This window comes from Olea europaea, unplaced genomic scaffold, assembly GCF_002742605.1.
Source record: "Olea europaea var. sylvestris unplaced genomic scaffold, O_europaea_v1 scaffold2420, whole genome shotgun sequence".
NCBI lineage: Eukaryota > Viridiplantae > Streptophyta > Magnoliopsida > Lamiales > Oleaceae > Olea > Olea europaea.
The window spans coordinates 37,468-60,249 of record NW_019242379.1 but is presented as its reverse complement, the minus strand read 5'-3'; the positions used below and the strand labels follow the sequence as shown (position 1 = coordinate 60,249).

At 34.3% G+C, this 22,782-nt stretch overlaps 1 long non-coding RNA gene and 1 pseudogene across 1 annotated transcript; one reads left to right on the top strand and one right to left on the bottom strand.

Moving 5' to 3' along the window:
• Nucleotides 1-381: 381 nt before the first annotated feature.
• LOC111382040 lies at nt 382-13,834 on the bottom strand (annotated as a pseudogene).
• Nucleotides 13,835-17,093: 3,259 nt separating this feature from the next.
• On the top strand, nt 17,094-17,379 carry LOC111382042. The gene is made up of 2 exons (XR_002700452.1): nt 17,094-17,204; nt 17,283-17,379. It is a non-coding gene; the product is annotated as an uncharacterized LOC111382042 (long non-coding RNA).
• Nucleotides 17,380-22,782: the final 5,403 nt, after the last annotated feature.

The window sequence follows — 22,782 nt, the reverse complement described above, 5'->3', positions numbered from 1 at the left end:
TTGGATATCAACTCTTTGAACTGTAAATCTGTTAGCAAAAACTCCGACCAAAGGAATTACAAGCTTCGTATAATGTTTTATGAATTTCTGCTTAAGGCCATGTTCATTGTATCTGACAATATCTACTTCAACAAAGAATCCTTTCCAATGAAATTCTATATATGATTTGATTTCACGACAGGAAAAAGCTAAGCTTAGCCCTTGTTTGAGCCACATTATTTCAACAAGAATGCATTTTTTATTAGTGTATTGATGAGAAATGTGTGGTTAAAAAATAAGAAAGAGTTTTGAATTTGCGTGTAATATTATTTTATTGAAGAATGTGTGGTTGAAATAATATCAAATAACTGTTTAAGAATGTATTCTTTTGAAAGAATGTGGATCAAACATACTTAGAATAATTTGTTTTAGTAATTTTAGGAGTACATAAATTACAGAAATTCATGAAAACCAAAACAAGAAAAATAGAAGAAATAGTAAACTCACAGCCACAATTACTAACAGAGGGTGTAGAGACATGACAATCAAAGGGCAGAGCCAGATTGAGTCCAAATTGCCGATGAACTATATGTGCAAAAGCTTTGTCATGATGAGGCAGTGGTGGAAGAGATGGTCCGCGATCGTGGTTTGCATAGTCGGCGTTGGTAGCAGCTATAATTGAAGGCTCCATGTGATGGAGAAGCCACTCAATAGTCTGTCCATCAGACTTTTGGTCGAGTTCACGGGTGAGCAGGAAAACCTGGCGGCATAGATTATAGGCTTGCAAATGCGGCAACCTCAGCCATCGACCTTGCTATGGCAGTCCTTGACGGGAGGCTTCTTTAGTTGCAAGCCACCGTTGGTTTTGGTGGTGCTTCCCAGAGACGGCGGCGTCTGTCTCTGAGAGTGATCAAGTTCACTACCATTAAGGAGGAAAAGAGATTTGTAAGAGAAGAAGTGAGACAAGTGAGAGGCGAAGACGAGAAAAGAAGGAAAAATTAGGGTTGATTTGATTTTGCAGATTTTTCTTTTTGTTTAGGTAGGATAATTTTTAACAACGTTCATTGAACGTTGCTAAAAGGGGGACTATGGCAACGTTCAGTTCAATGTTGCTAAAAGGGAACTTTTCGCAAAGTTCATTTCAACTTTACTAAAAGGAAAACTTTTCGCAATGTTCAATGGAACTTTTTGCAACGTTCACTATTTTTCTTTTTGTTTGGAAAAGATAATTTTTAACAACGTTCATTGAACGTTGCTGAAAGGGGGACTTTGGCAACGTTTAGTTCAATGTTGCTAAAAGGGAACTTTTCTCAACATTCATTTCAACGTTGCTAAAAGGGAAACTTTTCAGTGAACGTTGCGAAAAATGGAACTGCTTGCAACGTTCACTAAATATTGCAAAAATTAACATTGGCAACATTCATTTAAAAAATGTTGTTAAAGCTCAATAAAGTCAATCAATCACAACATTCACTTATTATAATGTTGCCATAGATTCCTTTAGCAACATTCAATCAATGAATGTTGCCTTTTAATTGTTGCAAAAGGGCTTTTTTGTTGTAGTGTTTGTGATATTGGTGTATAACAACTTTGAGTGAATGTTAAAACCTTGTATGTAGCAATATCATCAATGAGTCGACATCTTCTAAGGCTAGCAACAAGCATTTTGGGTCTAGAGCTTAGCCATTCAAATTCTTCCTTGGTGACAAATTTCATCCCTAGCAATGCTGTTGATGTATGATAACAGTAGGTGCATGTGATTAGGGCATTGTTCATGTACCCGAAAAATGGTGGCAAGTATCCTTCAATAAACCATTTGGCTTCCACATAGTAAGTCCGCACTAGTTCTTTCAACTGTATAAAATTAGTAGACATTTCTATAAGTTAACAAGAACAAATTCAGCATTGAATATAATAATCAGCAGTGAAAAAAATAGGTTTAGAATAATGGTTAAGTAACCATAAAATATGGTACTTACTGCTTCTTTTGCGTAATAGAGTGCATAAGATCTTCCTTCTTTGGATAGTTCTTCATCAAATTGGTCATAAAGATTCAAAAGAGCACTATAAAATGGTTTGATATATTCTGGAAGCCAATCAATTTCACTAATATCCCACCTAAAATACGAGAACTTTTTTGATTATGATCATCGATAAACATTTGATTACTTTAAGAAATAATTTGTATTACAATTGTGGATATATTTAAAGGACAGAAATATAAAATATGTACCTCTGAATGGCTTCCGTAAAAATTTCCAATTCATCAACTGTACCATACGCGTCATATGTACCATCTATTATTGATGTCATTGCAATGGTTTTTGTGAGTATGACTCGAGCAACTGAATATTCAGGTTCATGATAAACACCCATAGCCCAGAAAAAATTTTCCACCACTTTATCTCTAGCATAAGGAAGCATAGAAACAAGGTCCAACTCCTTCCACCACCTGCAATGTAAATTTGAAGAATTTTATTAGCATATATATGCACCTAGAGAGAGAGAGAGAGAGAGTTATACATGTGCATTTGAACGAGAATGTTACCTTGAGACTTCGTACAGCTCGTTTGCAATGAATTATAGTCCAATTTGGCAAACCTCAGCAGCAATTCATCCTTTGACTCATATTGTTCGTAGATGGAGATAAAATTACGTGCCTCAATTCTCGGGTTCCCAAAATGGATGGATTGCACAAGGGCATGAGTTACTTATTTTCCAAGTCCACATCTTAGATGTGGTGCCATGGAATTCATGTTAGTTATTGTAAATACAAGGGCGTCTTCTAATATATCTTCACCATACACTCTTAAATATGCTGCTTCGTACAAGTTCAGCAAGCCTCTTGCATCACTCTTTATAATCTCTTTGAATTTTTCATTCTCGTCTATGAATTTCTCAAAGATACTACAAGATTTACGGTAGCCATGTTGCCTGAATAAACGAAAATGCAGCGCAACAGTGTACAAATCATAGGCTTCATCCACGTAGTCTAAGTTGAGATTAAAGGAATGTTCTAATAGTTCTTCAATCTCATCTTCAAAGTGATATGAGATGCCCAAGCGCTCAAGTGTGTTGATCAAATTCATCGTCTCTACAATGTATTTTCCCTGAGTTTTTCGCATGCCTCTCACTTGATTCTTCAACCCTTCAATCTCCTTGGCGTATATTTATGCTAACTGTATAGTTTCAAAAGACACACATATAATGACCAACATATAATAAAAGGATCGCTAATATATAGTTTGCTCATTATTTCATTCATTTTTAACTATTTGAATTTAAAACAATATTCTATATAGACATGTTATAGAACATTATATGCCGAAACACGTTATTAAATAAAATAAAAAGAAAAAAAATGGAATCCTTGAAAAATGATGGATCAATGTACCTCAGTATCAAAAGAAAATTTGATAAACTGTTCACCCCACAAGCTGGGAGAGAAGTTTGCGACTGGACGAACAATCTCCTTTTGGCCATTGGTACCATTTTCAACAAGTATTGTTGCCATTTTGATTTTTGAAGAACAACTAGGAGGAGAAGAAGATGATGATGATGGTTATGATGCTGATGAAGACAAAGAGACTTACATTGAAAGTTGAAACTATCAACTTTAGTTGAAATTGATGCTGGTGATCAAACGCTAAAGAGCTACCTGTATATAATAGAAATGCATGGGGCAAACAGGCGACTATGATATTCTATTAAATGGAAGGCGTTGCTCATTCTTGACTACCATGGAGTAAAGACTGACGATTCCAGAAAACATATCATAAAATTTTAATCTTCACATGTAGCTGTTTATCTTGATTGAAATTTATTTATTTGCATACTTATATTTTAATAGAAACAAAAATATATAATGGAGAGTGGGGCCTATCTGGACTTAATTTGTCGTTAAAGAAATAAAATATATTCACGAGAAGGATTCATAAATCACAAAGGGCCATGCTATTTGGACAGGGGCCTTGACAGCCCCTGTGACAGGGCGGCCCGTCGGCAGAGCCGGTCCTATGTCTAATGGGCCCTAAAGCGAATTATGAAAAGTAGGCCCCCCAACAACAAAATTCAAAGGTGTATTATGCGACTCATTGCTAACTTAAAAAACTAACATTAAAATAACAATGAAAAATATTATAAAAACGATTTATATTATAAACCATCAAACCAAAAATTTCAAACAATTAGTTAAATACTATTCGTCTTGCTGTTTTAGAGGCAAAAACATCAATCAAATCTGAATAACTTAGCTGCTCAACCATTTCTTTTTCTATTGATAGCATAGCCAACCCATTTAATCTTTCTTGCGACATAGTTGATCCGAGATATGTCTTGATCAACTTTAATTTCGAGAAACTTCTTTCTGCAGATGCAACTGTAACCGGTATGGTTAACAAAATTTGGTAAGCAATATAAGCATTTGGAAAACAAGCATCCAATGTCTTCAAATATTGTAACACTTCAATTGCGCTTGTTGCTTCACTTGGTATATAACACCTCAAGACTTGTAACTCCGAACATAAATCATCCCCACTGATATCCGAACGCCCATTATGTTGAAGATATTTCTCAAGATTCAAACAAGAGTTCAATAAACTTGAAAAAGTTGCACCCCTTAACCTCTTCAAACTAAACAAAAATCTAAATGTATCATCATATTGTTTGAATTGTTCAAATCGGGTCCTCAGAGAAAATAGAGTTTGATCAATTATAAAAATAAAGTACTCAACTCTAAAAGATTCTTGTGCTGATTGCTTTACCTCATTACTACCGCTTTCATCAAATTGTTTTTTTCTTCGAATTATGCGTTTTTCTGTAAATACAGCTTCAATTCCCATTTCGCTTGCCTTTTTTGTCGCTTCATCTTTGGCAATAACAAATCCAATTTCTCTGTATTCTTCAAGAAATAAAACAAGTCCTTGCAAAAGGTCGATAGCATGATCAATATCCATGGATTCGATTTGAAGAAATTTACTCACAATATTAACAGCATGCAACAATCTGTGCTAGATTATCATGCCAAACAAAAACTCAAAATTTTGAAGTTCATGTTTTGCTAATGACTCGGCTTCACTCTTCACTTTAGGATCTTCATTACTTTCTGCTAAATCAAGTAATGCATCTCTTATCTGTGCAGTTTGCTCCATTATAGGCTTCACACTTTCAACATGGCTTTCCCAATGTGTTTGTAACAATGGCTTCACTGTCAACCCTTGAACATTATCTTTGAAAATTTTCCATCGCTTGGTAGAAGAGGAAAACAATGTGTAGATGCGTTGTATCACTCCGAAGAAGGATACAGCTTTGGAACAACAGTTCACCATATCACATAATGCTAGATTTAGACTATGAGCGCCACATGGAGTATAGAAAGCTCGAGAATTCATTTCATGGACTCTTCTTTGCACACCTTTGTGCTTCCCGCTTATGTTAGATCCATTGTCATACCCTTGCCCTCTAATGTCATCAATATCGAGATCAATTTTTATCAAAGCCTTTTGAAGTTCGGTTGCAAGTCCAAGTCCTGTTGTGTCATCTACCTTCAAAAATTCTAGCCAATGTTCTTGAACTGTAGGTAAGTTTGACGAATTATCTACAAATCGTACAATTAAAGACATTTGCTCCTCCTGACTTACATTTGGAGTACAATCAAGTATAACTGCGAAATATTTTGCATCTTTAACTTTCTTGACAATTGAACTTTTCACCTGATTAGCCAACAACTGTATCAACTCATTTTGAATTTTTTTGCCAAGATACGTATATTGAATCTCTTTTGCTTTAGCCTGCCGAAGGTGCTCTTGCATTACTGGATCAAATTCACTAACCATTTCGACCATTTGTAAAAATAGGCCATTGTTCTCAACATGTAGCCTCTCATCATCTCCTCGAAATGGCATTGTGTTTTTCGCAAGTCTTTTAACAATAGCGATTATCCTTGTTAATACATGTCTCCAATGTTCTCTTTCAGCATCAATCAACAATTCAACGCTTTTATCAATTGTAGTTTTTGATCGAAACCTATTTTCCAATTCAATCCAACTAGTCATGCAACGTAAATGCTCCTCATTTCTTTCATGACTTTTAATAGACCGATGCAAATTATGCCAATCTTTGAACCCATCATTACCTAGTTGGCCAACTTTTGTCACATTTATTAGTGTTTTAAACAACTTACAACAAAAGCAAAAGATCCTGTCCATAGACACTGAATATACTAGCCATCTTCTATCAACTGCTTTTCCATTTGGTAGCAATCGCTTATATTGTGAAGAATCGAAATGTCTATTTGTATAGTCTTTTGGAAACGAAATGTCATCAACTCTTTTTGGATCGCTTTCAACTAAATAATCCCTTGTTCTTTGATCAATAATTTTCCAATTCCCGGGATCATCCAAATTTAGAGAAAAGCAACCCTTTTCTTCCTTATCATCTTCTTCATCATTAGAGGCGGGCTTCATCACTTCTCCTTCCTTATCATCTACTTCGTTAACATCGGTAGGTTGACTCACTTCTTCATCCTTATCCTCATTCAACGCATTTACATTGTCACTTTTGAAGTACTTGCTAATATCCCCTGCTTGACTTTGAATTAATGCAATTTCATTTCGTTTTCTTTTCCTCTTTTGAGCACCAGACTCGTATTTAGGAGGCATAGTAATGTCCAATGATTAGCCTAAAAAGCAATTACAAAATAACTCAATGATCTCACATTTATAGTTTCCAATATAGTTATTACGTGCGCCTGTGCAATTGTTCATCCTACAATAAGCAATCATATAAGCCGACCAGGCTGCAATTATATAAGCCGACAAGGCTTCAAACATTTACAATCTCTTCAATAACAACTTAGGGTAAGCCATTACTTACCTGATAAGCGAAATTTTGACGGAAATTGTGGAATTACACCCTTAAGAATGATCCCGTTTTCTGAACTGATGGTAAGCTTATCTCAATTTTTCAATTGTGTCAACGATGCTCTAGCATAGCAAAAAGAAACGTGTAAGGAAATAACTATATCAATTAATGTTGTCATCAAGCTCATATTTGATTTCAAATAAATGCTAACAATTACCTACAACAATTAATTTACAGATTTATGTATCGCTAAAAATTTTGACCAAAAAGTAGAAAATGCATGCATGCCGTAAATGTCCATTTAATTTTTAAAAAATATATATATTTATTTGATCACCAAACACAAATAATTAAAGAACAAAATCATATATCAACACATATATAATCATCTTTTCCATAAATTCAATGAAAAAAAGTCTTGAGTCTGGTCGAATACAATATGCCAAAATATAGACTACTATTCCAAAATAACTAGTTAAACTATTACAAAATAATTGATCCATTTATCAAGAAATTTATATCTCTAATCAACATTTTAGCTATCGAAAAAATAATCAAAAATCCCTGCAAATCACAAAAATAAGTAATATGGTTAATGTATTTTCACACATTTTGTCAAAATTTATTCAAAATAGTACAAATAAAACAACATAACAAAAATTAAATCTGACTACAAATTGTATGCACAGCTTCACTAAAATAAGAATGACAAACTTGCTTCTTGACATGAGTTGAAAATCGCTAATAAATATACATAATTTAAATGATCAACTAATTTTACCAACATAATCATAGATTTTCTTAAACCACATCCTTGTCATATAATGATCAACTAATTTTACGAACAGAGAAAGACGAAAACTACATATAATGAAATTGTATTTGGCTTACAAATTAAATATGTGCTCACTTACCAAAGGCACTCAAGAAAGTAGAGATAGACACTTTCATTATAGAAGACAATCAAGTAGGCAAGGACGGAAACTCCATTCCAAAGATAATGATATTAGTATCCTCACTAGTTAACCACAAAAACTGAAATTGTAAAACATAAAAAAATAAAAATTACTTGTAGTATCTTAGTATCTTAGAATGACAAAACATCACTGCAAGAAATATAAAAATCACTAATACATGTCAATTACCTCAACAAGACGACTATGGAGCCATCATGTAGGCTTTCTAATTTCATTACCTTACAATCTAACAATCTACTTAAACCATTCAGCCATTCTAACATTACAATCAACAAATACATTGATCAGAATTTAGCCAAAGGATGTTAAGATAAATTAATAGCCAATGTCAAAACAACATAACAATTTCAGTTTCAGATGTAAAAAGTCTCAAACCTACTGGAAAATTGGTGCCCCATCATAAGCAACCACAACCTTTACTCCAGTTTGATACGAGAACTTCTTTGCTTCGTCATGTATCTAGAGATTTACAACACAAACCCAATCAACCAAATCAATGTTGAAATCATTAACATTCTAATGAAATGTCATCCATCATACTGAAAATTACAATAAAAATGAAATCTCTACATATAGTAAAAATCAGTACCTCATTTCATCATAATCGATAAACCCAAAAAGAAAATGAATGAGAAAAGATAGCCTAACGACGTCTTCCCAACACTTGGTGGACCAACAAAACACAATACTGGGCCTCTTGCATCTGGTTTGAGCTGAATGACACATTTGAAACCGACATGTCAGATTCAATAATCAAAAGATGATTAATATACCTTGAGTAAAATTTAAAACAACAAAGACATCTACCTTGCGAATAGCTAGATATTCAATTATCCGATGCTTGATCTTCACTAAACCATAGTGGTCACTGTCAAGATGATCTTTTGCAGCCTTTAAGTCCAATTCATGTTCTTCACTAGCCTTTTGCCAGGGAAGGTCAGCAAGAAGATCCAGGTATACACGTAAACTATTATACGCCCCTAGATCATTACCCTATAATTGAAAATGAACACTTGAACTAGATAGCAGATCTATAAATGTAATTATGTAAAGAAACATCAAAGCAAGAAAATGCTCAGGATCAAACAAACAAAATCAACAATTTATCAACCAGCAAACAAATGGCAAAAAATCGAATCTACAGACTACAAATCTACAATGTGATTATGTAAAGAAATTACTACATACAAGTTACAACGCCAGGCGCCAGCCAGAGCCCGCGTGCCAGTGTAGTGCCGTAGCGGAGCTACGGAGTGCAAAGCCAGAGGGAAGGGGATTTCTGTGGACTTGGTCGGTGGACGGTGGACCTGCAGCCTGCGGAGGCGAGCATCGAAGAGCGAACTAGGTGACTCGGCAGTCGGCAGCAGAAGCAGAAGCCAGAAGAAGGGCCAAGGAAGATAAGATTCGTGGTGAACTCACCGTCTCACCGTACCGTCACTCACCGGACGTCCGAACTGTGTCACTGTTGAGAGGGGAGTGACAGTGGCTTCACAGTCGTGAAAGTCGGAGGCAGTTCATGAATTTTCAGATGAATTATTTTGGGAATTTAGGGAATGGATTGGATTTGATTTGGATAAATGGATTGATGGGTTGGGATTTATGTATAAGTGGATTGTTGGGTTGGGATTGGTTTAGTTATTGGATTGGGCATTTCATTTGGGCCGGATGGATTTAAAAAAAAAAAAAAAAAAAGGGGGCGAAAATGAGGCCCCCTAAGATCTTGGGCCTAAGGCGGAGGCCTCATTCGCCTCGGCCTAGGACCGGGCCTGCCCGTCGGCACCCCCTATTGGCGCGTTGTCACATGACTTGTTTGTTTATCATTTTTCAATCACAAAAGCGTGACCAAGACGGCGGGAATTGAGATCTTTCATTGAAAATTTGTTGTTCACCCAATAAATAATTGACACATTATTTTACATTAAAGCGTTCAACTCTTCTCTCACTATCACTTGTGCTTAAAATTAGGTGACACTTTAATGTAAAATGATGTGTTAATAATTCATCGATGAACAACAAATTAGACTGTAAATTTATAACTCAACTCAGACGGCAGGCAGGAACATGGCGACCTGCTAATTGGAGGATGTGTGTTTAAGTAGAGAGCGTACAAGCTGGTCATCATTCACCAAGTAGCTCTTAACAGTGTAATTTCCTTTCTGAGCATGTTTAGTCAGATGCCAAACTAGACAAGAATCTTGAGTTTAGCCATTCAAGCACAATGGTCATTATATGGAAAAATTTTATGTTTGTAATTGGTCTTAAGCATCTATTGTTGGTGTTCGTACATTGTGCTACTGACATAAAATGTTTATTGTAAAACTTGGAAACATGACTTTATTAATAGGGAGCTTCTCGGTTTACTTTCTCAAGAAGTTGAACTGTTCTTGATACAAATATTTCATTATATTATTTCTCTGTCTCTTCTTCTGCTCTTCTCCAATTATGGTTTTTGGAGATATTGAGTGTTCTCTCTTTCATTAATCCTGTAAAATGCATTTCTTGAATCTTCTTAAAATTGGAGTAAGGAGTATCTCCTCTGAGTGTGTGGGGGTGTGTGTGTGTAGTAACCGGGATGAGGGTTCAGAGATGTCCCTTTTTTGTTTTCGTTCGAAATCTTGTGGGATTTCAGGTGAAGCCTTGATGTAATCTTGTGACCACGGACATAAATGTGGAGAAAATCTTGTGTGGGGCGGCATACCATCCCATGTGGTATACTCACCCCATCATGAATTGACATGTGTACAAACTTTGTCAATTGTGCATTTTTTAATTGAAAAGTATGATGGCTCTAACATCTTTTTCTTTCCTGCTTTTTTCCATTCTCTCTCTAAAAATTAGATTGACCTTTTAATAAACATTCTCTCTCTCTCTCTTCAAAGTCTTTTTGGAAGACGGAAGCACTTTCTGGGCAATTTATAATCCAGCAAAAATCACAAGTATTTTTTAATTTTTTTAATTCCATTTCTCTAAATTTTTTAAGTATTTATATTATATAAATGGGAAAGTGAAATCATCTTTTACTGTATTTATTTTGTTGATATTAATAAGGTTGAATGAGTTTTTAATATTTTTAACAAATCAATTTGTTGCTTCTAATTTTCGAAACGGGGCAGAATCGTTGGAACCGCCTGCCCCACATGGGATGTTACTCTTAAATTTATTAATTTCGTTTCTCTAAAATTTTAAGTATTTATATTATATAAATGGGAAAGTGAAATCATCTTTTGTTGTATTTATTTTGTTGATATTAATAAGGGTTGAATGGGTTTTTAATATGTTAATATTTTTAATCAGGTTTTCTATTGAATGGAGGATTTAAGTTGTAGAAAAAAATTTGTGAAGAACTCAATGTGGGAATGGAAGTATGTTTAGATGAAGAAGCTTATAATATATGTAATACATATGCTCTAAGAAAATGTTTTAGTATCCGTGAAGGGCATATTCGAAGATATGCATAAAAAAATATTAAACAACGAGAATTTTTATGTTCAAAGGAAGGGAGGAAGAATTGTTTGAAGTGAAGAAGTATAATATATTAGAGACAAGAACGGGTTGCAAATTTATGGTGACTACATAGTGAAAGTTTTGATATGAGACTGGTATGTATTAAATAAAATGCATTTGATGAAGTTATAAGTTTTGTGCCAATGAATTTGATTTGTAAATTTTATTTATTTGTTTTACACTTTTCAGGTGATTGAAGTATGATATTTTGTTGCTGAAGTTATTGTAGAAGATAAAGAGGATTTATGATGTAATTATTTTGCTAAATTTCCACATAAAAAATTGAGATGGATTATGATGATTTCTAGACAATATTAAATATTGTCTTCTTTGATGAAAGTGTTTTAGCTTTGACATTATTGTATATTAAAAGCGTTATTACTAGATTGTTATTTGTTAAGAACTCTTGCAATATATTTCTAATTTGGCTTGAAATTATATTCAAGACAACTTCTTTGCTTCTTCATTTTAAAAAGGGATTTCTAGTCACTTTTCAAAAAATAAAAATAAAAGGAAAAATATTTAAAAACAAAATAATGTAGAACAAACAATACAAAAAAATGAAAAAGAGTGAGAGACAAAAGAGAGAAAGAGTGAAAGACACAGCAGCGAACAAGAAAAAGAGGTTGGAGCCAACGTATTTTTCAATTAAAAAATGTACAATTGACCAAGTTTGTACACATGTCAATTCATGATGGGATGGGCATACCACATGGGAGGTATGCCCGCCCCACACAAGATTTTCTCCAAATGTGCTAGTGCCATGGGCTTTTCTTATAATGGACGTCAACAAGGACACAGGCCAATTGGCTCAACCTTAGTCGAACGAACCAATTTACCTCCCATTTTTGTATGTAATTGTTTCTGATATTAATTTGATTTGGAGCCTAGAGAGGGCTAAATATAAACAAATAGTTATGTATTATCGAAGTGAGGTAATATGGGCCCATATGGTATAGCTTTTGAAAAGTCAAACAGAGATTTTGAAATCCAACCGTTTGAGTGATTTTACGAAAGTATTTTTTTCTAGTTAGAAGGACTTTTAGAGTACGTTCGATTGCTAATATTTTTCCACCCAAAGTTATACTTTTGTGCCGTTTAATTGATTTTTATTCATGAAAAATATTTTCATACTTTTAGTCACGTGACTATATTTTTCTTGGAAACAAGGAAATTATTTTCTTTGAGGGGAGTAGGTTTTTATTTTCTAAGTAGTTGCTCTCTCTTTTTCTTTCATCTACTTACCAATAAAAAATAAACAAGTATGACATTTTATAGGTTGAAGATAAAATCAACCAAACATATTTAATTAATAAATTCCATGTAAATAATTTTTTAGCAATTCAATTACCTAGAATTTATTTTCTTTCTATGTAAATTTCATGTTTATAATCAAACACACCCTTAAAGAAAATCGGGTTCAATGTGACTTTCTCAAAAAGTACTTTTGAAATAAGAAGTGCATTTGAAAATTATATTTAAAAATAAAAATTAAAGTAACTTCTTTTACAAAAGAAAAGGCATGAAACGGGCCTTATATAGTATTAAGGCTAGTAAAGATGATAATGGGTTCAAGTTGTGCTATACATTTATGAAATATTACATGTATTAGATATTTGATTTTTTTTTTTGAACTTTTATCAAAATTTTTCTGACTTTTAATGAAAATGTTTTTCCTTTGATTTTTCAATAAAGTATTAGGGTTGGGCTAGTTCTCATCGGAGTTATTTCACAAAAACACGTAGGGCAAAGAATAAGGGAGGAACAATCACACTTGGAGAGTGTAGTACAACAGAGAGTTGTATGCTACGTTGGGAAAGAATGAATCGCTCTCGAATATATTTTTGGCTTGTCATTCCATCCTTATATAGTTTCTTTTGGTCAAGTTTGTTGGGCAATTTCAATTATTGTAAGAATAAATTTACCAATTTAAGTAATTAACTATAATGATTAACTATGCAAATAAATAATCCAAACAAAAATAATAAAAAACACAACACCAAGTTTTTATGTGGAAAAAACCCTCCAATGTAGAGGGAAAAAACTACGGGGCAATTCCAGCCAAAATCTACTATAATAATTAATATAAATTATAATATTCAAGTTTATGCCCCAAAACTTGAATTCTCTACAAATTGAAATTACCACAATAATCAATCTCTAAGACAACAATTTATCTCACCACAAATCACCAAATTAATTAACCTTATGAGAACCAACTTTGAATATTACACCTATGAACTCAAAATAAAACTTAGAGAAAATTACAATTTGTATTATGTAGAGAAGGAAAGTAAACCTATGTGTACCACACCTCAAGAAGAAATTGAGCAGCAATTTCCAGCTTTTTCTTCTCTCCAAATTTTCCCAGCCGGTGATCTCTTTCTCTCACGGCACTCTATGTTTTCTCTCAACAGCAATTGTTATTGTTTTTCCTCAATCGGAGCCACAATTTTTGACTTTTCACAATGATCGCTTTTGTATTTCTTTCTCACACAAATTGAAAGCCAATAATTTTGTCTCTCTCTCACTCTTTCTCACGCACCCAAAAATCTATATGTAGCCACTTTTGTTGACCTAAACTAAAATAAAGAGACTTGGGCTTTTTTTCGTCATGGGCTGGACGAGCCCATATAACAAGAAGTTTGCATTGGAATGTGTTCTATATGACTTGTAGTAGCCTAAAACTGGTAACCCTTTGAGGAAATTACATGTATTACCCACTTTAAAATAAACATTCAAGCAATACATTCCAACATTTTTTTTATCATTATCACTGCATTTTACCAAGTAAAAAATAAAAACAATAAACAACTATATATAAATTGATTTTATTGGACAACTTCTATTACTCCACCAAATAAGTCCAAATTTTATTTTATCGAAATCCCAAAATTGTAGTCTTTATCAAAGATAACCCAAATTTCCATAAAATAAAGTCAAAATCCCAAATCCCCTTATCTAGAAAATCACAAATCACCTCACAGATAAATCACAATTTTTTATAAAAACAAATAAAAACGTTTACAACACACACACACATATTCAATGATACACCTTTTTTTCTACAATACATAAAAATACATTACCGTGGGCATAATATATATTCAATGATACACCATTTTTTCTAATTGTGTACGATACCAAAATCAAGAATTTTATAAATAACTTCATATAAAATCTGAAATTAACATGTCATATTTGATGAACACATAGACATTATAAAATCAATGTTGCAATTGTTTTGAATTGGGGTAACACAACTCAAAATGAAAGTCAAAATTTGAAAAGATGTAAGTCCTTTTTTTTTTTTTATTATTATTTTCTATATTTGACATTACACATCCATACAAAGGGACTACGTAATTAATTGGGTAAGTTTTGCCTATTCTGCTTTTTCAATTTTGCATTGAGTTTGGACAGAAATTAAATGAAAAGGCTTAATCTTAGGAAAATTCTAAAAAAGGTCAGTTACATGAGAGTGTATGAGTCTAAATTTGGAATATAGTATTTCTTAAAATATTTAACAAACTACATAGTATTTTATTGATTGTTAACATAACATACTATAATTTGAAAATTTATTTTGTAATGATGTAAATACGAATTTTTCCCTAAAACTTTCTCCAATAACCACATGTCACGATATAAATAGAGCCTTCAAGATATCCGTTAATTTGTCAATTAAGCCTTCAAAATAGAATATACTCACTCTAAAATTTGTGGAATACTCCTTCATAATTTCTCCTCATCTTGTTTCAAGTTTTATATTTTAAATTAAAGTTTTGTTAATCAATTCCATTGTGATCGAGATACTTGTTTCTTTAAACTGAAAATATTTCGGCACGATCGCTCAAATATGTAAATACTTAGGAGAGAAATTTATGTTAAGAAAATAACGTATAATCCTTGAGCTCGAATAAGACTATGAGCTTGATTTAATGCTCTCACACAATAAAATGACAAAACCACTCCTTTCATATAAATGTGACTATTTACTACCTGAAAATTATATTTCACTAAGTAGATCCTAAAGTAACGATGCAAGTCTGTAAATTGACAGCCAAAAAAAATACTTTGTTGGAAATTGAAGTCAATTCCTCGATTTGTCCACAAGATCCTTGTTCAAAGAATTTATTTAGAAGTCAAAAAAATTTTGATCTTGTCCTTGGAGATTCGATTTCATACAAGTTTGCCATGTGATATAATTTTGATTATTGGGTTTCTTCATTTCGCCTATCCCTTGTAGTTGCTCGTCGTGACTTGAAATTACATGAATGTTAAACTACCTAAGTGAACTCAAAAATCGTAACTTCCTAATCTCATAACCTTTTCAATCATATTTTAAGTAGATCATCGCAGTTATTTACGTTTTGAATTTAGTTGCGAAACATATCTCGAATCGATAATTAGTTAATTGTTTGACTTAGATTGAAGTTAGGTCAATAATTTATTTTTATTTTTTACAGTAAATAGAAGTCTTTGTTGGATGATACTTGAATTTAACAATCCATTTTACTATTTGTCATGATCCGTATGCTTGTAGAATCACACGAAGAGAATATTCCTTCATAATTCTTCCTTATCTTGCTTCAAGTTTTATTTTTCAAATTAGAAGTTTTGTAATCAATTCCATTGTGATTGAGGTACTTGTTCCTTTAAACTGAAAATCCTTGGGCACACTCGCTCAAGTCTGTGAGTAACAAGGAGAGAAATTTATGTTAAGAAAATAACATATAATCTGTGAGTTCGAATAAGACTGTTTGTTAGATTTAACCCTATCAAATTATAAAATGACTAAGACATTCACATTCCTTTCATATAAATGTAGTCATTTACTAATTGAAAATTATATTTCACTAAGTAGATCCTAAAGCAGCTCTACAAGTCACAAAACTTATATTTTGTCAGGAATTGAAAATTCCTCGAGTTGCTCACATGATCCTCATTCAAGGAATTCATTTAGAAGCCAAAAAATATAAATTTCTGTTTGGTATCCTAGGTTCCTGTCACTCCACTCCGCTCCGCTCCGATATCCGCCAATTTGATCCAGTTCACTCTATAAGAGCTATATACACAACAAGAAATTTACACAATCGTATAAATCTCTCACACACTCCAAACCCCTCCTCACATCCCAAAAGGATCCGCAAGTTTCACTCAAAGATCGTCTATGACCATCTTAAATTTGGGATATAGAAAATAAAATGGTAGGTTTTATGGACATGGTTAACTAATCTTATTTTAAGTACTAGGAAACAATTAACGACTCCAATAATACATAGGATAACACAAATCCTATTCTATTAGAAAGCACACAATAAAAATTCCTGTTTTAATTGGACAACACAAAATAAAAAATCCTAACATACTCAAAAATTTCTGTATTTTGTTTTCATTACTTTAACATTCGAAAGGCATTTTAGTTTTCTTTCTGTTTGCTGCTATTCTCTCTATTTACTGTGCTTTTATCTTTATTCTGGGAAGAAATTCATAATTATTGTGTGACTGAGAGAATGCATATCAATTTTTGTAATTTCATCTTAAATTTTTTTTACAATTTCAATTAATTAGATTGTGCGCTTTTGTAGATTTCGGTTTCACTTTTGAAGAGGTCGAAGTGTGATGACTAGATCAATAACTTTCTTGATTATTTATGTAAGGGTCAACAACCCTTACCTAAATATTTACTTGCTATAGACAGACGCCAAAACATTGCCATAGGTGGACTTCAGTATGGTATTAATTCAAAGTATTCATTTCTGACAGGAAAGTGTGGAGGAAACAGCTGAGGTTTCAAAGACATTTAATGAGAAAATTAGAAACCATTGTGACATGACGCTGCTTTCATGTGCCTATGCTGGGACTGGAAACGTTCTCAAGGTTATGAACTTGTGCTGTTGGACTCAGGTTGGTAGTGGTGCTAAGTTAATTAAGTTACTAACTGCTTTTGTACTACAGGTACAACACTTTCTTGGTCAATGTGCACAGCATCTTGAGAAGGGAGAAACATACCAGGGACCTGCCGTACTTGGAATTGCTATGGTAGCAATGGCTGAGGAACTGGGGCTTGAGATGGCTATTCGCTCATTGAAGCATCTTTTACAGTATGGGAGCAGAATATTAGAAAGGCACTTCCTCTAACGCTTGGTCTCCTCTGCATTTCAAACCCAAAGGTGACATCTATCCTTCGATATTTGCAAGTCTTCATTTGGGGTAAAAATGCATTAGTAGTATCGTGGAAATTTCTCGATAAATCTTGATTTTAGGCTCAGAAAACAATCAAACGAATAGCGGTTTACCTCGGCTCGACCCGAGACTTTCGCCTTAACTTTGGACAGCCCTCGTTCTCTCAATCCCCACAAAGGAGAAGGGATGGTAGTGGTAACGAGGAGAAGAAGAAGCAACAATGGTGAAAACTCTCTCCATATTTTTCCAAAACCGCTTCTCCTCACCTCTCGGCCTTCTCTCCCTCAACTCACACAAAACCACACACTATACATTCACGGCTGTAGAAGAGATGTATATATATTGCATAGGTTAGGTCACTCCAATTGGGCCTAGACATCACAACATGGGCCAAGTAAAACCTAATAACTAATGGGCCAATTTCCAACTCCATATTAATCACTAAATGGTCCAATTAACCAAATAATAATCCAATCCAAACCCGAACCATCCAAAAGTGTAGTTCGTCTCCGAGCCGAGCCAAGTCCATGGTGTCGATAAATAATCCGACAACTATTTTAAATCATCTCCGGGGATTATTGGGTATAAAAAAATTCATCAATCTCCACCTTGATACCCAATAATCTGCAAGTAACCAAAACACAAAGTTCAAACTTGCACAATCAAGGTAATCCAATAAAATTGGTATCTTAGACCTTACCTCGTGTTTCGAATCGAAACACACACCATACCTGTTTCATATACTCACCAAGGCTAAGGTCTGAAAAAAACCCAAGTAGGAACAAGTATTTATAGTGAACAAACAATCATGGGATGAAAATATATAGGATAACACACACAGAGATCTTTTCAAAATCACGTTTACACAGAACCAAAGATTAACACCAAGTTAATCAGTACACGATCAAACACATATGAAATAAATGCATAAGTGACAACACGAAAGATCTCACCACACTTACCTTATCTCATTCCGTGTTGCTTACACCTCGAGAACACATATCTCCTTTCATCTCCCACTATGCTCACTAGACTGATCACTCAACTCATGTCTAACTAGTAGGTCACAATAGATCCTAAATTCAAGGGATAATCTTCTATCACCACATCACTTCTCCCAACCTACGTGGATAATGAGACTCCACCTTACAGAAGTGATAGAAGTGCCTCTCTCGCACTCCACCGGTACAGGGTTTCTTTCACAGATAAATGATTCTACATATTTGATCACATCTCCACTTGTGATCCAAATATCACACTCTACATCCCCCGGTACAAAACATCATGTACCCCTAGGCATCTATACTCCACCTTACTAAAAGACATCCAACTCACTACTAATGCATCTCAAACTCACTATGGCAAATCAACACCTTTCAGTGACCACAAAGGTTACCCCACTCGCCAATGCTCCAAAAAATCCACAAAGATAATAGTGAAGATTGCACTATCAAAGAGAATCGAAGAAAGAGTCGGTTACTTCACTACACTCACAAAAGAAACTCACAAAGAGAAAGAAGATAACCCTAACATGGCTACATCACGTAATCTCACAAACCACACAGGCTCACAAAAATAAAGAAGATAAACGGCTGCCCAACTTTCTTCTTACTACCACACTCTCACACCACTCACAGACCAAATAAAGTATGCCATAAATCTCAACCGACTATACATGTAAACACATTGCACAAAGTAATAAATCACTCTAATTCATGCAATTATACACTTCAAACATATTGAAAGTGTAACATCAACATTACAACAAAATTAAGTGACCACATACATGCAGAAAGGATTACACAGATGCAATGCAGTAACCAGGTTTATTCTCTCAATAAACCTCACTAGAATCACTACTTGACCCTAAAGTCACATTCGCATCGTCTCCATCCTCATCTTATCTTTCCTTTTATTATCATCCCTATGACAATCTCTTTCAACTATGCCCAAATTTTACCATAGTTAAAATATATTTTATATTTCGCACTTGCCTTAGACCTATACATGCCAACAATATCAAATAATGACCACTAGCAAAGTACTGACACATAATTCATACAGAATAGCCAAGCAAACTTTTCTAAGGTCACATGCAATTCTATCGGTATAGAAAAATTTGTGACAAATTCACATGAAATTTCAATTAATTAACATATAATTTCTAGGTCTAGCAATAGGCAATGATTACCCCTTCACGATAACCCCAAACTAACGTTACCCTACACGATGACTTCTAATGCGAAAAATAAATAATCACCATAATAATATTTTAATTGCAATAATAAAAGGTAAAGAATACGATACCGAGCGGACCACGTCTAAAGGTCCGTAAATATTGAGAGACGTGAAATCACCACTTTGGGATCGTCACTGTTTGCTCTAAAGCCACCAACAATCGCAGCAACACGAAAACGGCACTTGGCACCCGAACGTCCAAGGACAAAATCATCCAACTTTCACTGTATTGCTCCAAATTGAAATTCAAAAACACCGAAGGGTCCATCAATTATCAACAACATTCTGTCTGAAGACGTCGTCGTCGGATTCTGTACGATGCGCCCTAATGCGCCTTGATGGCGTTCCCACTCCGGCGACTTCAGCGACCTGTCACCCTTCCGACTTCTTCTCTGCCTGCACAGTCCACCGGTGGTGTTCGTTTTGCTAAACTCTTTTTGGTTTCACTAGAAAACGGAAAAATATATCTGTCCAGTTTTGCAAAAAACTGCCCAGATTTCGTCCAGTTTTCTGCCTATTTTCTAGATCAATTTTCGACCACTTCCTGCCCCTTTTTAGCCCCAAAAATCACATATTTATCAACGACACAAGCTCTGATACCATTTATCACAGAAATCCCTTGATAAATCTTGATTTCGAGCTCAGAAAATAATCAAACGAACACTGATTTACTTCGGCTCGAACCGATACTTTCGCCTTAACTTTGGACAGCCCTCGTTCTTTCAATCCCAACAAATGAGAAAGGATGGTAGTGGTAACGGGAAGATGAAAAAGCAACAATGGTGAAAACTCTCTCCATATTTTTTTGAAACCGACTTCTCCTCACCTCTCGACCATCTCTCACTCTCGTCCTTCTCTCCCTCAACTCACACACAACCACATACCATACATTTACGGCTGTAGAAGAGATAACTATATATTGTATAGGTTAGGTCACTCCAATTGGGCTTAGACATCACAACATGGGCCAAGTAAAACCTAATAACTAATGGGCCAATTTTCAACTCCATATTAATCACTAAATGGTCCAACTAACCAAATAATAATCCAACCCAAACCCAAGCTATCCAAAAGTGTAGTATGTCTTCGAGCTGAGCCAAGTCCATGGTGTCAATAAATAATTCGACAGCTATTTTAAATCATCGCTCGGGATTATTGGGTATCAAAAAACCCAACAAGTAGCTCAATGTTTGTTGTTCTCAAACTATTTCCTATTGTCGACAAGTCTGAGCAGATAGCCAAAGAGAGAAAATAAAATCCTTTTTCCTGATCTTGAGAATCTTTTCTGGAAGTAGAAGAACAAATACTGCTGAAATCGAAACTCTTGTTGGCACATTCATTAAAATAGCATAATAAAACATGTAAGCAGTTCAAACTCAGGGCGGCTAAGGTGTGCCCTGCTCAGTCTTGCTCCTTTCAAGATTTATTCTATTAGCCCATAATTTGTCAAGGGTTTAGGCTTTAAACACAGTCCAATCCAATTATATTTTTTTTAATGTAGGGTATAAATTAGGGAAAAGAAGAAATAAAGACCTTGTGTGCATGACCTATCATCTTTCCTTATACTGGTGCAACTAAAATGTGACTCCCTCTTCTGTGGGCTACAAGCTACTTGTTTTTCATTTATAAATTTTACTAGTGCTCTGTATGTTTTTCCCAGCTGAAAGTAAACAAAATGCTACCAAAATAGCTAGTTAACTGTCATGTCTATTTTGAACGCTAAATTCCATCTGGATTAGTATTCTTGTAATGTGATTACTGCTTTTTACATTATTTTTTTTGCCTTGCACCACCAAGAAAAATGACTCGATACCCGTTTTAACCCTTTCTAAGCATAGTTTCAGTGTTCTGTACAGATCAACGTCATGAACGCATTAAGCAGGCTTGGCCATGACGCTGACACAAAAGTTGCAATGGTAATGCAATCCTAGGCTAGCTTGGTTTTGAAATTGCTCAATAGGTAATGGAACTCGCTCCGCTCTTAGAATATGTAGAATAAGAATTCTTCTGTTTACCTTACTCAATTCAATTGAAAAAAAAAGACTCGGAGGAATCTTCTGACAAAATAAAAAATATGTAATTGTCAACAAAGTTGTTTCTTTTTTTCTTCTTCATGCAAGTACTCTGAGGCTTCGTGACCAAGAACAGATTTAAAAGTGAGTGTGTTTTAACATCTTAGAATAATTTTTGTTGTTTGAAAGAAGATAATTTTCCAAATATTTGTGTATACTTTCTTCTTGTTCATTTAGATGAGCCTCTTGAAATCACTTACAGCCATTAAGATGGTACTGGCCATAGACGAGTGATTCAAGTTACTAATTTCTATATTTTTATCATACTTCAACACCACCTGGTTGGTGCACTTTCTATGCACTTTCTACAATCATCAAGCATGCATATTATTTTATCATTTGCTGAGTCAATAGCATCCACACTTAGTTTATGCATTCCATATGTTAGTATTAGAAAATTCCTAGCTCTACGTAACCTATATACTGATTTAGGCTAATGGATTTAGATCATTTTGTGCTCATTCAAGTAATTAAGGATTCAGATCTTTTTTTGCTCATTTTTAAAAGCAATCTTTGTTGGACATGGGATGATGCTTCACTATTAATTGGACTCCATCATTTGTTGATGGATTGGACGTTCTTTTGGGCCTCAAGTTAACCCGATTCTTAAGACCCAAGATAAAAACGTGTTTTTGGTTAACACGTTTATGACTTCTCGTTGCCATTAATTATGACCATTCATCTTATTAAACCTCAGTCGTTGGATCAGTGTGTTTTTGTTGGAATATATATATCTGCCTCACACTCTCTCTCTCTCTCTATCCACGACGCTTGAGTTAGTCGTCTCTTGAACCTTCTAGGGTTCATCCGTTCTTGAGGGTTTTCTGTTCTCTCATACTTAGTGCATTTTTTCTTTGAAAAACTCTGAGTGTAGATTGTGAGATGTTAGTGTTACAATCTTTGAGGAAATAGATTGTTAGTTTTGATCTGTATTTTAGAAGAGAGAGGCGAGAGAAAACTTG